Below are 17,929 nucleotides of genomic sequence, written 5' to 3' on the forward strand. Positions count from 1 at the left end.
TTGAGAAGCAGGTCTGGGTTGTTGCAAGGATAGCCTTTACCCACTACATTTATGGCTGAGATTCTGTTACCCACAGGATTAGTATGGACCATATTATGCTGATCTTCTGTAACTTTGAGTTTTCATTACTGTGAAAGTCTAATGGGGAGATTTCCCTTGGAGACAGCCCAGAAGTTGTGTCTTGTGTACGCGTACGAATGTACCGAGGCTATCTTTATAGTGGTGCTGTTCTTGCCTCATCCCAGGGAGAGCAATCGTCCCTCTTCAGCCCACAATAGTGTGTTGTTTTTTTCCAGGAACTATTTTGCTAATTTTCCTTCTGCAACTTTGTAAATTGTGAGCCTGTTTGAGACAAGGAACCACATACAGGCACCTACCCCCCTGTATCTGTGGAGGATCCATTCCAGCCCCCCAGTGGATACAGAAATTGTGGCTATTGGGGAACCCTGTCTTCATGCTCACTGCGCCCATTAACATTGTTTAGGTGCTTACCAATGTGAAAATGGTTCTTCCTTTTACAGGACACTATAAGCATGTAAGCTTATGTAAGCATGTAAGCTTATAGTGCAGCAGGCAGCCTGAATGCTTGAAGAGACTATTCGAATGTTAACAGGGAGCAGGAAGTTAACTGCCTCCTGTTAATATTCAAACTTGGCACTAGCGGTAAGCACCTAAACAACACTATGGATGTGGGTTGTGGAGAACCACAGAGAACTGGATCCACTGATACAAGATCTGCAGATACGGGGATGCCTGTATTTAATGTATTGTGCATGTAAGCTGCTTTCTGAACACTTGTGTTGGAAATGGTGCATAAATATTCTTCTTAATAATAATGATATTCAGCTTGCCCCACGCCGGTTACATTTGTTACCAATCTAGTTCCAAGCCCAGTTCCAGCTGCTGGTTTTGCTTGTTTAAGCCCTGCATTGGCCTGACAACTACATCTCCTAGATATGAGTTTACTGGCCAGTTGAGCTATAGTCAACAGACATTGGTCACCGTCCAATGAAGCCAGATGGACAAATGCCCCCATGCAAGGCTGGGCATGCATCCTTTTGTGCCTGCATCTGAGACTCAGAGCAATTGAGGAGTGGCAGAACTGCTAATTGGATTATTGGGGATTAGGTGCAGGAGGATGTTGAGACTGAGATTACCATTTAGACAGAGGAACTGTTGAATGCGATGGACTGGAGGATTTAAAAGGAGCTTGGTGTTATCACTGGGCGAAAGCTGGAGATCTGTGCAAGGGCATAGAGACTAGCAGGGTTAATGAGGCATATAGTAGTTAAAGTAGCCTGTAAGGAAGAGAATTATGGCCAGGATAGCAAGCTGCTGCAGTAGTATGAGACAGGCAAGGTGTTGGAGCTAAGAAGCATCAATGTGCTTTAAACTAAAGTGGAAAGAATATGTGGAGTGTGGACATGGTTATGAGGTCCATGCAGGGTTCTGCTCAAGATCCCAGGAGAATCTGGAAAGGGATCTTTCCAAATGCTATTTTACCTCCTTCTCTTTATTTTGCCCACTGAGGTAAGGCAGGTGTGTTGTATTTTCACTGGCCTCCAGGTTTCACCCTCCGCTGCTTTCCTGCCTATGAGGAATCTTGCTGCAAACCTGACTCTATAGCCCTGCAAAGGAGCTGTGCGGAACCCTGTTAAGGAATCCCATGTGGTGATGATTATACTCACTTGCTTTACAGGGGTCTTGCAAGAGTTCCGTTGTTTATTACTTTATTTATTTTTCACATTTTTATACCACCCTTCCTCCAAAGAGCTCAGGGTGGTGTGCATGGTTCCTCCCCTCCTTTTGTCCTCACAACAACCCTGTGAGGTAGGTGATACAGAGACAGTGACTAGCCCAAGGCCACCCAGGAAGCTTCATGGCCAAACAGGGATTTGAATCTGGATCTTCCAGGTCTCAGTTCAATTCCTAAATCAATACACGATCCTGGCTCTCATGGTGATAATATCACCATCATTGGCTCATCACATTAAAATATGGGAAGCACTTACAAATGTTAATTAGTATCATTGGTACCTCTTGCACTCCATTTCAAAATGTTTACAAGCTACAGACGTTGGACTTCAATATCATGTTCACTTTTTCCTAAACAGCCCCCCCAAATTTGTTTTCTGCCTCTGAAGAAGAATTTTAGAGCACTGAAGCTTGCTCACTCTTTTGTAACATGTTAGTTGGTCCTGAGCCCCCTGGGGCCTGGGGGATAAGAATAGGCCCTCAGTTTGGCTGTACTTGTCGTAAGAGGCGACTAAACAGCCACCGGGTAGATGGGACTCGTCAGCCTGGAAAGGCAGCTCATCTGAGAGAAGGAAAACTCTGATCCCAAACCTCCACTGCCTTGTGGCTACATCCAGTAATGGAAAAGGCTTCAGGAGTCAACCTCGAGGCAAAATCCGGAGCCGGAGTCCCTGAGGCAGTTCATGGCTGAACACAGTCATGTTCCAGCAACTCCTGCGACGCCGCTGGAACCAACCGTATTGGCCTCTGCCTTTCCGTTGGACCATTTCAGCGACGTGGAGAGGGGGGATTTGCTGCATGGGTAACAGCCTATCCTCCATAACTACTTTACCCAGGCTTCGTGCACTGGAGAGGACACTCTGTTCCAGAACCACCATTCAGAGCGTGACACCATAGTCTTCCGAGACTGAAGGATGCCAACAACATACTTGGTCCTGATCACAGTAATTACCTTACAGGCAGCCCAATCCTAACGGGCAGCCCAATCCTGAGCTGCCCGGGGCGCCCCTGCTCAGTGGCACCACGAGGGCTGCCGCCGAATCCAGCGCCTTCCGCGCTACCGCGGGAGGCACCTTGGGAGTAGGGGAAGGGAGGCAGCCCCGCAATGGGGCTACTCTTTTGAGCGGTGCCCTTTGGTCGCCACTAAAGTAAAGGCACTTGTGTAAGGCATGCAGCCTCCACGAGCACCTAGGATCCTCCGCAGATCCTCCTCCCACCCTCCCCAGGCACACCTCTGGCACGCCCCCCTCCCTGCGTCACACCGGCCTCCCTACCCCCTCCCTGTGTCATGCTGGCCTCCCCCCTCCCTGGAACGCCCCCGTCCCCACCCTGTTTGCCGTTCCACAGCCCGGCGATCGCAGGCACCGCCGAGCTCCAGAACGCGGGCCCCCGCCAGGCGGTGGCTTCAGTGCTGGCCGGAGCTGAGCCACCTCCGGGGGGAGCCTGGTGGTAAGCCCTGCAAACGTGCCTTACGGAGGTGCGGTGCAGACCATAGGATTGGCCCAATGTCTCTTAACCAGTGTTAATATAAACAAGAGCTTCATTTTCTATGTCTGTGGCAAAAATATGGGGTGGTGGTGGTGGTGGAATAGTCTCCATTTTTGTCCCATGTCAGATTTAGAAAAAGCTTTGCACAGGTTGAGTCCCTGTGCATTTAATTTCTTCCTTTAAAACATTTATATTCCTTCCTTTCCTCCCATAAGATGAGACATACATCCAAGGTGGTTAAAGTGAAATACAAGGATTAGAATAAAATAGTTTAAAATGGAGAAAGAGGAGAAAGAGAATGGTGAAAGCAACAGAACAATAAATAATAATAAAAGCAATGACAAACAGCAGAGCAGAAGTACAGTATGCGGTATCTCCAAGCAACCTTTTATGTGTCCAATAAACAGGTAGCTGTGTAGAAATTGGATATGTTCCCTTGAGGAGGTGTTTTGTTCCAGGCACATGGCATTTCCTTTGCACTCAACATGCAATATTTTTTGTTGCTGGGAAGATGAGTTCTCCCTTTGCACTTCGCTAATGAACATTATATATAATGTAATTATGTGAGCATCGCAGGGACCTATTGGCTGGTGTCCATGCCCTTGCTGGGGATGAGGATTATAAGTCTTCCTCTCTCAATAACACCATTTTGTGAAATTTGTTTAGCTTTATTTTCCTGGTTGGGGACTGAGCTCTCCTCTCTCCCAAAGCACTGAAGCACAAGTGCGCTTATGGATCCCTTTAGAATACCAAAAAGTTATGAATACCACAAAATAACCCCTTCGCCTACAACAATATTCCGTGATGTTGAGGGCTGCATTGTCCCCCATTTTATGGAGGTGTTTTGCTTCACTGTTCCAGATCTAGAGCTGCAATCCTATACAGAAGCTGCCCTAGTCACTAGCATTCAACTTATGAATTTTCAGACCTGAATTCTGATTTGCAGCTGATGCAGCTGAATGTGACAACCAATTTCCCACCTTTGTGCTGTAAAATAATTAAAATTTCATTCCACTAGATTCCATTATTCACCCCATCTAGTGGCTGAATGCGGTATAGTGTATATGATCAATGCATTCTGGAGTGACAATGGAGGAGCAAGAAACCTGGAAGTGGGTATTTGAAGCTATTTTTCCACTGATTTGGTATCCACTGATATATTTTTTTAAAATCCACTGGGGGTTCTGGAATGGAACCCTAGTGAATAACAAAGGCACGTCCTGTATAGTCATTAGAAATCTCTAGTAGCACCCCTTGACCTTTCATTGCAGAAGCTGAATTGTCATTGGCTATTGCTATAAGATAGACCAGTAGTCTTGAAATGATCTTTTTCTGGATCTTTTTCATGTTTTTTTTTTCATTTCTAAATTTGAAACTTGGGCAGAAGAATTTTAACAAACTTGGTATAAGTGAGTTCCTGAATACTGATTAGCAGCAAAACTTGGCACAGTGGAGGATGGAGGTGTAAAGCTGCTACTGCAGCAGAAGCTTTCAGAACAGCAAGTGGGATAACTCCGGTAATCACAGACCAATTAGCAAGCTATTGATCCTGCCCAGAACAGTGGAAAGAACAGCTAAAAGTCTCAATTAATATTCAGTTGAGGAACAAATATACAGCCAGAGCTAGCCACCAGTGTTTGGGAAAAATTAGCGTATCGGTTCTGATTCGATATTTATGAAAACACATGCACTATAAATGCACACGCAAGAATTACAAGCCTTTTGGAAACATTGTTGACAATCCCAAGTCCCTTCCGTATTCCCTAACCCTCTGCAAGTGCAATTGTGGTTTCACATGGAATCGCCTACAGTAATGTGGGGGAAAAGTTCCCCCAAAGCTGAGTATTATCTGAAACTGTGCTATAGGACAGGGGTGCCCAAACCCTGGCCCTGGGGCCACTTGCGGCCCCCGAGGCTTCTCAATGCGGCCCTCAGGGAACCCCCAGTCTCCAATGAGCCTCTGGCCCTCCAGAGATTTGTTGGAGCTCACACTGGCCTGACGCAACTGCTCTCAGGGTGAGGGCGACTGACCTCTCGTGTGAGCTGTGGGATGAGGGCTCCCTCCACTGCTTGTTGTTTCACGTCTGTGATGCAGTAGCGGCAGCAAAGGAAAGGCCAGCCTTGCTTTGTGCAAGGCCTTTTATAGGCCTTGAACTATTGCAAGACCTTCATTCATTCATATAAGTTCATCTTTAATATATTCATTTCTGTAAACTTATTCAAATTTGAAATGTAAATTAATTCTTTTTCTCCCTGGCCCCCAACACAGTGTCAGAGAAATGATGTGGCCCTTCTGCCGAAAACCTTGGACACCCTTGCTATAGGAGATGTCATTTATGTCTCAATCAACCCATGATAAAGAGAGCTGTAGTGAAACGGCGCTAAGGGAAGTGGCTGTATAAAACATATTACTGTACTTAATACAGCACTTGGTCCTCATTAACATCCTGAGATGCTCAACCCCACGCGAGGAGTAATAGTGGGAGTCAGTGCTGACCTAATGGAACAAAATGCTAAGAATCTTGACTCAGAAGTGCATCCCATTTAGTGCAATAGGATTTACTTCTTGCCAGGTGTGTGTAGGATTGCAAGATTATTGCTGTTAAACTTGGGTATCTCCTGATTAGCAGCTGCTAACATTTTTTAGGGCAATAGTGTCCTAAATTCTGACAACTGAAACTAGAATCAACCCATGAGAGTTCTTGAAAATTGCTGAGAGCTCGGGGAATCAGGTACCAAAAAATTAGTTAATATTTCTTACTCTTTTTGTGCTTTTAAACCCTCTGCTTCCAAATACCATATTGGAAAACAGGAAGTTATTTTTACATTTCTCGTGGATGTTGTTAGGATACATGAATGAGTGTTGGCAAGCTTGTGCAGAAGATCATAATGCTTTATGTGAGGTTGAATTTGATTGCTGTGTTCTTATCTGTTTAGATTTTTTCCTCTCCATATAAAGCATTCGTTCAGATGCCGTCCTCCTTGCTTTTGATCTCTGAGCCACGCATTGCATGCTGTCTGTGCAATCGGAGGATGAATTAAATTTGTTAGTTAGGTAAGACAAGTTCATAGGTTGCAGCGATAGAAGCTTTTAAGTACATAGGGAAAACTACTGTCCTCTTTTGAAGGGAAAGCTTTCCTGCAGAGATGACGTGCGGACTATATGAAGCTCAAAAGTAATGCAGTTTCTCTTCTCTCTCTCTGTCACTCCATAATCTGCTCGGCTCCACTAAATTTTAAAGTACTGAAACCTCAGAAAATGTTGGAGCTGACATTTCTGTGACCCAGTCTTCCCTACGTTCCCCTCGAAGCAAACATTGCTGATTTCAATGTCTTTCCTAAGTAAGAAAATTTTTCATTATATGTAGCCCACGTTTCTCTTCCTGCCAGGGAAGCATTCAGGGTGGCTCACAGATATTTATAGATTTAGACCCGCCTTGTTGATCAAAATGATCTCCAGACAGCCTCACAACACCAACATAAAACAGCTCGGGAGCCCCTGAGCCGTAACATAGAGTCATGTTGGAGTGACATGTCTAAGTGGTAATGAAGGATGAAATAGCACTCCCTGAATTTCTGTCGCCAAAGCTTTCTGTTCTTCTAGGACTGCATTTATCCTGAGTTTGGACTGGGTTGCATAATCAACAAACCATGAGAACGTTGCTTCTGACCTTACTGGGCTTTTATACTCTCTACTTTTCTGTTCCCCTTACTGGGACCAGGTTGTTGGGGGACCCCCTACTGTCCCCAGATGGCATGGTGACCACCATCGCTGCCACAGGTTCTGAGGGTTCAGGGGGTCTGCCCGGCCCGTTGTGTCTTCTGATGGCCTGTTTGCTATTTGACCGTACTCTAAGTCAGTGGTTCCCAAATTGAGGCTTCACTCCCGGTTTGGCAGAAGTGGAGCACGATCGCTGCAATTTCACTTTTCAAGATGTGGGGAGCCTTACAGACACTTGCACAGGGCTTCGTGCACCCCAGGAAGGCTGCTGCAGGGACTGGTGAGTGCTTCACAGTCCCTGCAGCCCCTTGAGCGATGTGATCCTGGAGATCGCGTCGCTGCCACCTCCTGCCCCTGCAAGAACTTACTGCAGTTCAAACTGTCCCTGAGAGTTTGGGCCTTTATGATACAGATTTCAAACACCTTCTCAATATTTAGCTGGCCCTTATTATAACAAAAACAACAGAAACTGTCTAATCAAAGGGTGTGAATATGTGACTCGCACAACTTATTTGTGATCCTGCCATATCTACAGCACCCTTTTGAAGAAATTGTTGTCTGGTCTCGGGCTATCAGATGGGAATGATCTGATAAGATTTGAGATTCCTTTGGAGTAACCGCTACAAATTTATTACTTGTAGGGGAGCTCAATTTGCCACAGCGGCACAAAATATCCTTTTGTCGAGGATAATCTGCTGAACTGTCTGGGAGATTGTCTCAACCTGATGTAGTAGGCTTTGCAGAAATGCAGGCTGTGATTCCAGAGCTTCCTTGTTAATTACTATATTTAATCATTGAAATGACCTTTGGTTAAACAATAAATGGTGTAAAATGTAGACAATCTTTTATATAATCCGTCTTCTTCTTTTTTTTTTTCCTCTTGATGAAGCCAGTTCACTTAAAATTGGTCACGGGCCAGCCAGTCCATCAGGCCAACCCAAGAGATCTCCTTGCATGGTGGGTTAATGAGACTACCTTCTCCCTCAGGGGTGCTAAACCTGTTTCATATAGTGGGCTGAACAGCTGCAGGGGGCAGGAAGTGACGTCATCAAGCAGGTGATGACCAGAAATAAGCACTTTGTTCTCACACAGAAACTCATTAGCTGCAAATCTTCATCATATTCCCAATATATGGGAGAGCCCAATTATTACACAGGTTGCCCTTTCAGCAGTACCACTTCTGCTGTAGCTTCACTTTGTAGTTCAGCAGCTGAGAGGTGGGTCTCAGCTCTGGTTGGTTGGCAACCTTCAGTCTCGAAAGACTATGGTATAAGCCTACAGCACCCGATATTCCCAGGCGGTCTCCCATCCAAGTACTAACCAGGCCTGACCTTGCTTAGCTTCCGAGATCAGACGAGATCGCTCTGCTGGCGTGATAATTTCGGCTCTCCCAGCGCCTCGACAGCATCTCCCTTTCTCACACCTCTTGATCTGCCCCTTCCTCTGTAGTGTTCCTTGCTATCTGAGACCTCCATTCATCTCGCCCTCTATGGGCTTCAGCAAAAGCAGTGCTGCTGAAAGGGTGGCTATGGGAGAGCCTAATTATAATGGGGGGGGGGTCAAATAAAGAGCTTTATTGGGGAGGTGCATCTGGCCTGAGGGGCTTTGTTTGACACCCCTGTTCTGTCTGGTTCTATTCCCCTGCTGCTCCTTCTCCACTCCTTGGCTTCTCAAAAGCGGGGAATGATGTGAAAGAAGAAGTGGAAAGTGAAAGGCTAGGCGTCTTCAGCACCCTAGCCCAGCATGCTTGTCTTCTCTATGTTTCTTCTTCCACTCTATTCTCCTCATTCCTTTTGAAGCTATGGAGGTGGAGCAGCAGTGGAGGTGGTTGGTATATTGCCAGGAAAGAGGGAGGCATTTGCCACGCTGGCTTGGGCACCAGGAAGTGTTGGACCAGCCCTGAGTGTCTCCTAGCTGAGGCAGCAAAATACATTCCCTGGTTCTTAGAAGCATTAATGCTCTTCTGTAGAATCCTCCCGTGTAAAAAATGTCAAGGCCTTTGAGCAGTCCCCAAGGCAATAAGAGTCCTGGTTGTCACCCGCAGAGGCTATCTTTGCGTGGCCCCTTCAAATGTCCTCTGCTCCTGGCAACAGGTTTCACGAGTCAGCAATCAGAAGGAAACACACAAAAAACCTGTTGCCCAGCATTTCAATTACAATTTCCACTGAGCTGGAAAGATTTCCAAATGAAAGCCCATTCAATTTGGTAGCAGAAGGAGAGAGATGAAACCTCTGTATTTACAGGCTGAAAACCCCTGGCATTAATTTAGAGAATAGCACTAACGGTCTTGCTGGTTCTTTTTGAAGTATAGAGTCCAATCCGATCCATGCCTACTCAGAAGTAAATCACATTGTAGTCAATGGGATTTACTCCTAGGAGAGTGTGTCTAGGATTGGGCTCTTAGACATTTTTTTTGCATAATTGCAGTGTGACTGCAATTAAAATATCTCTAGACCTGGAACGAAGGGAGTAGAGCAGGAGTGTTAAAAATGAGGCCTATGTATTGGATGCAGTCCCCAGAAGCTCTTAATTCGGCCCTTGGGCTCTCCCAGCACCGCCATCAGCTTCTCTCAGCTGCTGAGCTGTCACTGTTTGTAAGGGCTGCCCATGTGACAATTGGGCTCTCCCGTATCTTGAAAATATGGTCAAGGCTGGCGTATTTTCTTTCCTGTCAATTGCAACTCATGAGTTCCGGAGAAAAAAGTGTGGTTTTTTTTTTTTTTTGGACTCTCAGTTAAGCACACAAAAGATCTCATGTCTGAACTTCATTCTCTTCAGCTCTGTTCTCAGGAAGAAACTTCCTTTGGGTGCCTCCCCTCCCCAACTTTCATCAGACTTCCAAATGAGTCTCTCCATAAGTCTTCTCGCTCCTCCCTGCCACCGAACCTTAACTCGGTGTGTCAGCTTTTCTGCTTCTCGCACTTTGGGATTTTATTTTGGGCCTTTTCGAGATATTTATAAATCTGTTGACTCCAGACTGACAGATTTACCTTGCAAAACCTCACCAAGTCAGGAGTTGAGTTATAAGTTGCAATGTAACTTTAAAGAGTAGGAGAGAATGGGAGAAGAGTTGAAACAGAAAGAAAAATCCCATCACAGGTATTGGGGCCTTGAGTATACTTTTATCTCTGTGGTTACTTTTCTCTAAACCAGCCATTTTCAACCTTTTTCAGCTCACGGCACATTGTCAAGGTACACTCCCATTTTTTTACTTACATTAAATTACTATATTACGATTAATTTTTAATTAATATAATTAATACAATTAAATCATTACATGGCAAAGGGCACAATCCTAACCAAGTCTACTCAGAAGTAAGTCCTATTTGGTTCAGTGGGGCTTACTCACAGGAAAGTGTGGTTAGGATTGCAGCCAAAGACTTGGGGCAGAATGTGCCTGTGCGACTGACTATAATGGGACTTACTTCTGAGTAGGCACGCCTAGTATTGGGCTTTTGGTTGCACTCTTTTTTCTCAAATACAGGAACAGGCAATTAGCATTTCTCTCTTCTCCTCTCGCCCACCCTCTCCCACAGGGACATTCCCCCCCCATCTCATAATTGCGTTTAGCACCTCTCCTACTGTCCCTCCCCTCACTGGTCCACACCTTCCAAATCACGTGCCTCACATTCTCCCCCCCCCCCATTGCCTGCTCCTGTATTTCAGAAAAAATTATGACCAAAAGCCCAATCCTAGGCATGTCTACTCAGAAGTAAGTCCCATTATAGTCAATGGAGCTTACTCCCAAGAAAGTGGGGCTAGAAGAGGAACCTGAGCCCAGCCCAGCTCAGGTGTGTCTACTCAGAAGTAAGTCCCATTATAGTCAATGGGGCTTACTCCCAGGAAAGTGTGGATAGGATTGTGGCCCAACACCCCTCCTCTGAAAGGCAAAGGCAAGGCAGGGAGGGTCGCTTGGGGGAGCTGCAGGCAACTGTGGCAAGGAGAAGGGTCTTTCCTGGACCCTCAGCCAGCCCATTTTTAGGCTGGTGGACGCAGCAGCTGGCTTCCTACCTGCTTGCCTGCCCCAGGCTCCCTCCTTCGCACTCCACCCAGACCTCCTGTAGGCTTTTCTGGTTGACCAATCAGCACGCAAGGCAGACAAGGGACTTGATACCCAATCCTAGGCGTGTCTACTCAGAAGTAAGCCCCATAATAGGGTTGCAGCCTTCCTCTTGCTCACAGCAGGAGATGCAAAGCAGCCGTGGCTGCTCCTTTTTAGCTGCTGCTGCGTGAGGGTCAGAGCAGCCACTTCTCCCACCCACAGCTGCTGCTGCCTCCTCTGGCCCAGCGGCAAACCTGAGGCTGCCTCGTGGCACACTAGTGTGCCGCGGCACAGCAGTTGAAAAACGCTGCTCTAAACCTTGAAGGTATCTTCTCTTGGACATTTAAGATGGAACTGAGATAGAACCTGGCTTCAGGATACACTTTAATAATGATTACTTCGGAAAGGGCCAAGATTAAAGAACTAATCAAAAATTGAGGGTGGGGAATAGGTAGTCACCCATTCTGTAGCCCCCCCCCCCAGAAGTGGACATTTGTTTATATTCAGGCACTCAGGCCTGCTTGCCCTATGACTGCTCTGCCGTCTTGCGGCTGAGTTCATTTGGCAGTCGTTTTCTGTAACTCAGGGCACAATCCTAGCTAGGTCAACTCAGAAGTAAGTCCTGTTTTGTTTGATGGGGTTTACTCTCAAGGAAAGTGTGGTTAGGATTGCATCCTCACATATATTACTTTATATGGTGTTTCTTTATACTTTGCATTAAATCTCATTGTCACTGAGCTGAATTGCCTGGGGACGACATGCTTCCTGTACAGGCTTCTATTAAGTCATAGTATTGGAAGGTTCATTTCTATTTAGTTAAGCGTATAGTGGATTATGTCTGGTGACTGTATATTTTGGCTTAGGAATATTAAATGTATAGGAATTGATAGATGAGTGGCTGTATTGCAGGCTTCCTAAAGATAGCAGCCTCTGAGGGGTTTAATATAACAGCATGATGCTGTCCACAGGTATAGTATCTGTTTGGGATATTAGTGTGAGATTCAGGACAAAGTAAATCACAGTATGGTTATGCAGATGTTGAATTGGCTGCTTGAAGGGTCCTTCAGGCCTTGCCTTGAAGACATTGTATGATCTGGTGAGGTACCATATTGCATGCTGATTTTAGAAGCAGGCTACCTTAGAATGCCAGATGCAAGGGAAGGCACCAGGATGCAGGTCTCTTGTGGCCCACTTTCTGTGATACAGAAAGCTGGACTAGATGGGCCTTTGGCTGATCCAGCAGGGCTCTTTGTATGTTTTTATGGATCCCAGTTTCAACTAACCACATGCTGAAGGTGTTCTGTGATTGCCTCCCCATGAAGCTTCTCCTATCTTGAAACTTGGGCCCACCATACACAAACAGCAGATCACATGGTTTGGGATTATTATTTTTTTTAGTTTGGAGCACAGTTGAATAATATTTACATGATAAACATTTTATTAAATTGCAAATGGTACAGATGCTAATAGAGGTCACTCCAAAGAAGTGATTGGTCAAAGATTCAAAAGCAAGCAATTTGTCCCACATGTTCCCCGGAAATGAACGCACACTTTATATAATTCACACATGTATTGTATATGGTGTACACAGAAGCAGTCTTGACCCAGTTGCTTGACCCAATTAGTTTATTAGACAATGGCTAAGATCAAGCACTTGAAATATTTCACTTTGGTGTCTATACACCTCTGACATTGACCAAGAGGTCTGCAGACATCCACCAGTGTGTGTGCTGGGATGGTTCCATGCATCTCTTCAATTGCTCCCCTGAGAGTTGTTTGAGTGTTTCAGTAGCCATTCTTGACCATGCAAGGGGTGTGCCTGCACCCTTACCTGTGTGATTGCCTATCTAGATTATTTTCTGGGAACCAGGCCATGAGAAACATGGTTTCTCATCTGCACTGGTTTATCATAGATCACGAGGGAGGGTTCACCAACCTCACTGCCTCCGTTCTTGGAACACCTGAGCGTTGTGTTGGATATGACCAAGTTGAAATGTGTACGTTTTTTGAGATATCCTGTATAATTAACTTATTGAAGTAGCTGAAGGAAGATTGGGCTAATGGCTTTAATAGTTCAATAGAACCTCTAAATAACACCCCTCTGTGCCCAAGATTCCTTGAGAACTCCTTCCCGCCTGACGGTCAGGTTTTGGAGCTGATGAGTGGCAGGTCTCCAGAGACCAGAATCAGTTCATCAGTCTGATTACTGCAAAATTAAGTGTGCAAAATTAGTGAGAGGGAAGAGGGACTTGAAGATATCCAAATTAACAGGACAAGGATCTGCAAGGAAGGACAGAAAATTCACTGGGCAAGCGTTTGGTAAGAAGAACACAGTTACATACTTATGAAATTACAATCATTTGGGCAAGGCATTGACAGGAGTGGGAGACTCCCCAATTGCCAAGTGAAGTCAGGAAGATCCTGCAGAGTTGCGCAAGCTGGAAAAGTTCCACATTTGATAATGTTACCCTGCAGATGCCCAATCTCATCTGATCTCGGAAGCTAAGCAGGGTCAGGCCTGGTTAGTACTTGGATGGGAGACTGCCTGGGAATACTGGGTGCTGTAGGCTTATACCATAGTCTTTCGAGACAGAAGGTTGCCAACCAGAACTAGTTGACTCGGGTTCCAATGCTGCCTCCTCCTCCTCCTGGCTTCCCATTGGATCAGATTGATTTCTGAGACTTTGGCTCTTTAATTCATTTAGTGTCTACCTGCATAAACTCTTCCAGCATTTTCTGTATGTGCTTGTATGTTTGTTCTGACGGCAGTTTGTGTGCGGCAGTTTCTTGGTTGCCTAGAGCCATGGCACAATAGGGGCCCTTTCACCTCCAGGCATACTCTCAACTGTCCTAGGGCTTTGTCTCCCTATGTTCAGCAGCCATCTCTCCCTTCGAATCTGTGAACTTCCACCTGTGTTTCCATGGATACTCCTCTCATTGAATGTGTGACCCTTTTTCTTGCTGCTTGCCTGTTCTCTCCCCCCCCCCGCCCCCAGAGCTGGGTGCTCCACTTTTGGCTGCACTTCCTTGGCTCATTACCGTTTTACTGGGACCAGTTAACATCAACTGGTTCAGTATTCAAGCAGAAGCCTCAACCATCCTTCTTGCCATAAAAGGCTTCCAGCTCCAGATCAACCCCACAGTTTGAGCGTTGCTTGCAATGTGTTTATGGAGACCAGCAGGCTTTTCATTGGAAATGCCATATTTTGCATTTTGCTTTCCTAAAATGAGATCCTTGCTGGGAAAAACCGAAAGCATGCTGCCAAGCACCAGTGGCCGTTCAGCTCTCTGTTTTGTCTCTGTTCCTGTGCCTAAGTAGACAGTATGTGCTTGCCAGTAAGTTGTTCTCATGACAAGATAGAGCAATCTATTTCATACTCTGGGTCAGGACCCACTCAGTGGGCCATGACCCCAATTTCTGGTGGGTTCCGCAGAGCCTCCAATGAAAACATGGCTGATGGAAAGATCAGATAACTACATTGCCTCAAACCTTGAGCGTATTCAACTATCAGATAGCTGCTCACTGTAAAGAGCTGAGCTCCTTCAGTTTGCAAGAGAGCTGCTAATTGCCCTGCAAACAGCTGAGCTCCTGCAGTTTGCAAGCTTGCATCAATATGTGAAAATCAATGTTTGAGGATCTTCTGGTGTGTTCTTCCCCCCCCCCCCCAGGTCAGTCAACGAGAGGTCGTGGGGGCAGGTGAAGTCTGGATCACATAACTAAGCCCTTTAAGCCTTGAGGATATTCATTAGGGCTGCCTTGTTATAAGAAATGGAGCATTTTTTTTTTTTTGCGCAAATAAATAAATAAATAAATAAATAAATAAATAAAGGTGATCTAGCAAGAAATAATATTTTTAAGTCTTGTAAAGCTAGGTGGGTCCCGGTAGGGTGTCATTTTTAAAAAGTGGTTCCTGGTGCTCCAAGGCTTGAGAACCACTGAGATAGTGAAAAGGTCACCAGATTGTCTGTTATGATCTTTTGCAAGCCCAACCCTTCCCCTCCATATTGGAAAATACCATGGAAGTGGCCCTCCGATCTTCCCAAATTGGTAAACTTTAAAACTGCCAGTAGAATGGAGATTTGGCATGGAGTTTTACACGTGGCTTTTCAGAGCGCTCCTTTCTGCTCTGGTTTCCAATTGTCTGAGCACCCCTTCCCCCCCTCCCTGCTTTATTGTCCAAAGAAGGACACTTGCAGAGGTTTTTTTTCCCCCCTAGCAGTTCATTTGTGTTTCAGTTTGGGGATCATAGCTTGCTTTCCCTCTGCCCCCTTCCTCATTCAGTCACCCACCCTCCTGTGTTCACAGCAAAATTTTCCTCCTTGGGCTCTGGTACTGTGCTGATAAATGTCCTGGATGGCATGATGGGATTAGCATACAGCTGGGTTAATAGAGGACACTTTGAGCCACTGCAATGCAGGTAGACTGGAGCATGCTCAGTTGCGCCACTCCACTCCTTTGCCAGTAAGAACACAGCTCTTGCATGTTTGACTGACAGCCCCGAGCCCTGAGATAGTTGCCTTTGCCTGGCCTGTCTTCAGCAGCGATTGGCTCTAGAGGACGCCCATCAGCTGCCTTAGCCTTCATGTTGCTGGGCCTCTAATTTGTCAGAGCTGCTCTGGGGGGTTTCCTAGACTGGAGCCAGATTCTCGCTTCCTGGTGAAAGAGATAGAGAGAGAGAAACAGGCAGCAAGGTCCAGGGATTTCTCTTTCATCCTCTCATTGCATGCTAGCATCTGGGGAAGGCGTGGAAGTGCTGTGCTGCTGTGATTACTCTGCCTTAGACCTCCGCAGAGCCTACAAAGGACAGCCCAGAGATGATCCCCTGGCAAAGGCATCTGGTGGTGAATCATCCTGTTGAGATGACCCTTTTGCATGAGAATAATCCTGCCTGTCAAATGATCGATCCCACCTCCTGCTTGGACATTGCCCAGCCCATGCAATGGCTGGGGGGAATTTATTCCATGCACAAAGATTGCAGGAAAAGGATGCACTCATTTCCACTCATAAGAACATAACAACAGCCCAACTGGATCAGGCCATAGGCCCATCTTGTCCAGCTTACTGTATCTCACAGCAGCCCACCAAATGCCCCAGGGAGCACACCAGATAACAAGAGACCTGCATCCTGGTGCCCTCCCTTGCATCTGGCATTCTGACATAGCCCATTTCTAAAATCAGGAGGTTGCGCATACGCATCATGGCTTGTACCCCGTAATGGATTTTTCCTTCAAAAACTTGTCCAATCCCCTTTTAAAGGTGCCCAGGCCAGTCGCCATCACCACATCCTGTGGCAAGGAGTTCTACAGACCAACCACACGCTGCGTAAAGAAATATTTTCTTTTGTCTGTTTTAACTCTCCCAACACTCAATTTTAGTGGATGCCCCCTGGTTCTGGTGTTATGTGAGAGTGTAAAGAGCATCTCCCTATCCACTCTGTCCATCCCCTGCATAATTTTGTATGTCTCAATCATGTCCCCCCTCAGGCGTCTCTTTTCTAGGCTGAAGAGGCCCAAACGCCGTAGCCTTTCCTCATAAGGAAGGTGCCCCAGCCGGAGGCAGAGGAAAAAATAATCACAAGGCTTATTTCCACCAGTGGTATTGCTGGGGGTGGGTGGGGAATGCGGGCTGCACTAGGTGACAGTGACGTTGCATGGGGGGTGTGTGACACCACTACTTGCCAAAACTTTTAAAATCTTGGTGTTTTTGAATAATACCATCATGTTATATATCAATCGATGTGTAACTTCATGCAGAATGCAATGAAACAAACCGCATTGAAATATCACTATTCTATCAAAAGCTATAGCCAGAAAACCAGCGGAGCTGGGCAATGGTATCACCATGCTCATCGCCTGGAGCGTTGCCCTGCCCCCTGCATGGGAGGAGGTCCATGACAGGGGTGACGTGCTAATCAAGTTATGGGCCAAGGATAAGAACATAAGAAGAGCCCTGTCAATCAGGCCAAAGGCCTGTCTAGTCCAGCTTCCTATGTCTCGCAGGGGCCCACCAAATACCTTAGGGGGCACACAAGACAGCAAGAGACCTGCATTCTGTTGCCGCTCCCTTGCCGCTCCCTTGCTCCCTTCTTTACTCAGCGTGTATTCGGTCTGTGGAACTCCTTGCCACAGGATGTGGTGACGGCGTCTAGCCTAGGTGCCTTTAAAAGGGGATTGGACAAGTTTCTGGAGGAAAAATCCATTATGGGTTACAAGCCATGATGTGTATGCGCAACCTTCTGATTTTAGAAATGGGTTATGTCAGAATGCCAGATGCAAGGGAGGGCACCAGGATGAGGTCTCTTGTTATCTGGTGTGCTCCCTGGGGCATTTGGTGGGCTGCTGTGAGATACAGGAAGCTGGACTAGATGGGCCTATGGCCTGATCCAGTGGGGCTGTTCTTATGTGGCATTCTGAGGTAGCCTACTTCTAAAACCAGGAGCTTGCATAAATTCTGTAACCTGTGATGGCCCTTTCTTACCATCCAATCTTCATAAATCCATCCAATCTCCTTTTAAAGGCATCTACGTCAGGTGCCGTCATTGCATCTTGTGTTAATGAGTTCCACAGATCACACACCGGGTAGGATCTGATGCAAGAAGAAGGCAGCTGCATGCATTCATATATTTACGAGAATTCTGGCCCCCAGGATTGAATACAAAATGGAAAGGAGCAGAGAACTGGTGCCAAGTGTTCCTGAGCGAGTGTTGAGAGCCTTTCTTTGATGGAAGTAATGCTCACTCTCCAAGCTGTAGGCACATGGCCTGTGCTGTGGAATCTGGTTTCCGTGCTTCACGCTGCTTGCCTAAATAGCGGCTCTATAGATATTCTGCTGCCTGAGGTGGTAGAAGTCATTGACCTGATGGGGAGAGGTTCAAGCTTGGGTGTGTAGTGCAGGCACCCCTGACCCTAGTGTGATGTCTCAG

General features: G+C 46.3%; 1 protein-coding gene and 1 pseudogene across 1 annotated transcript in view; both read left to right on the plus strand.

Moving 5' to 3' along the window:
* CAMK2B (calcium/calmodulin dependent protein kinase II beta) overlaps nt 1–17,929 on the plus strand; it is a 222,599-nt gene that overhangs the window by 59,003 nt on the left and 145,667 nt on the right. The window lies entirely within an intron of this gene.
* On the plus strand, nt 13,458–13,576 carry LOC136662779 (5S ribosomal RNA; annotated as a pseudogene).

Source organism: Tiliqua scincoides, chromosome 11, assembly GCF_035046505.1.
Source record: "Tiliqua scincoides isolate rTilSci1 chromosome 11, rTilSci1.hap2, whole genome shotgun sequence".
Classification (NCBI taxonomy): domain Eukaryota; kingdom Metazoa; phylum Chordata; class Lepidosauria; order Squamata; family Scincidae; genus Tiliqua; species Tiliqua scincoides.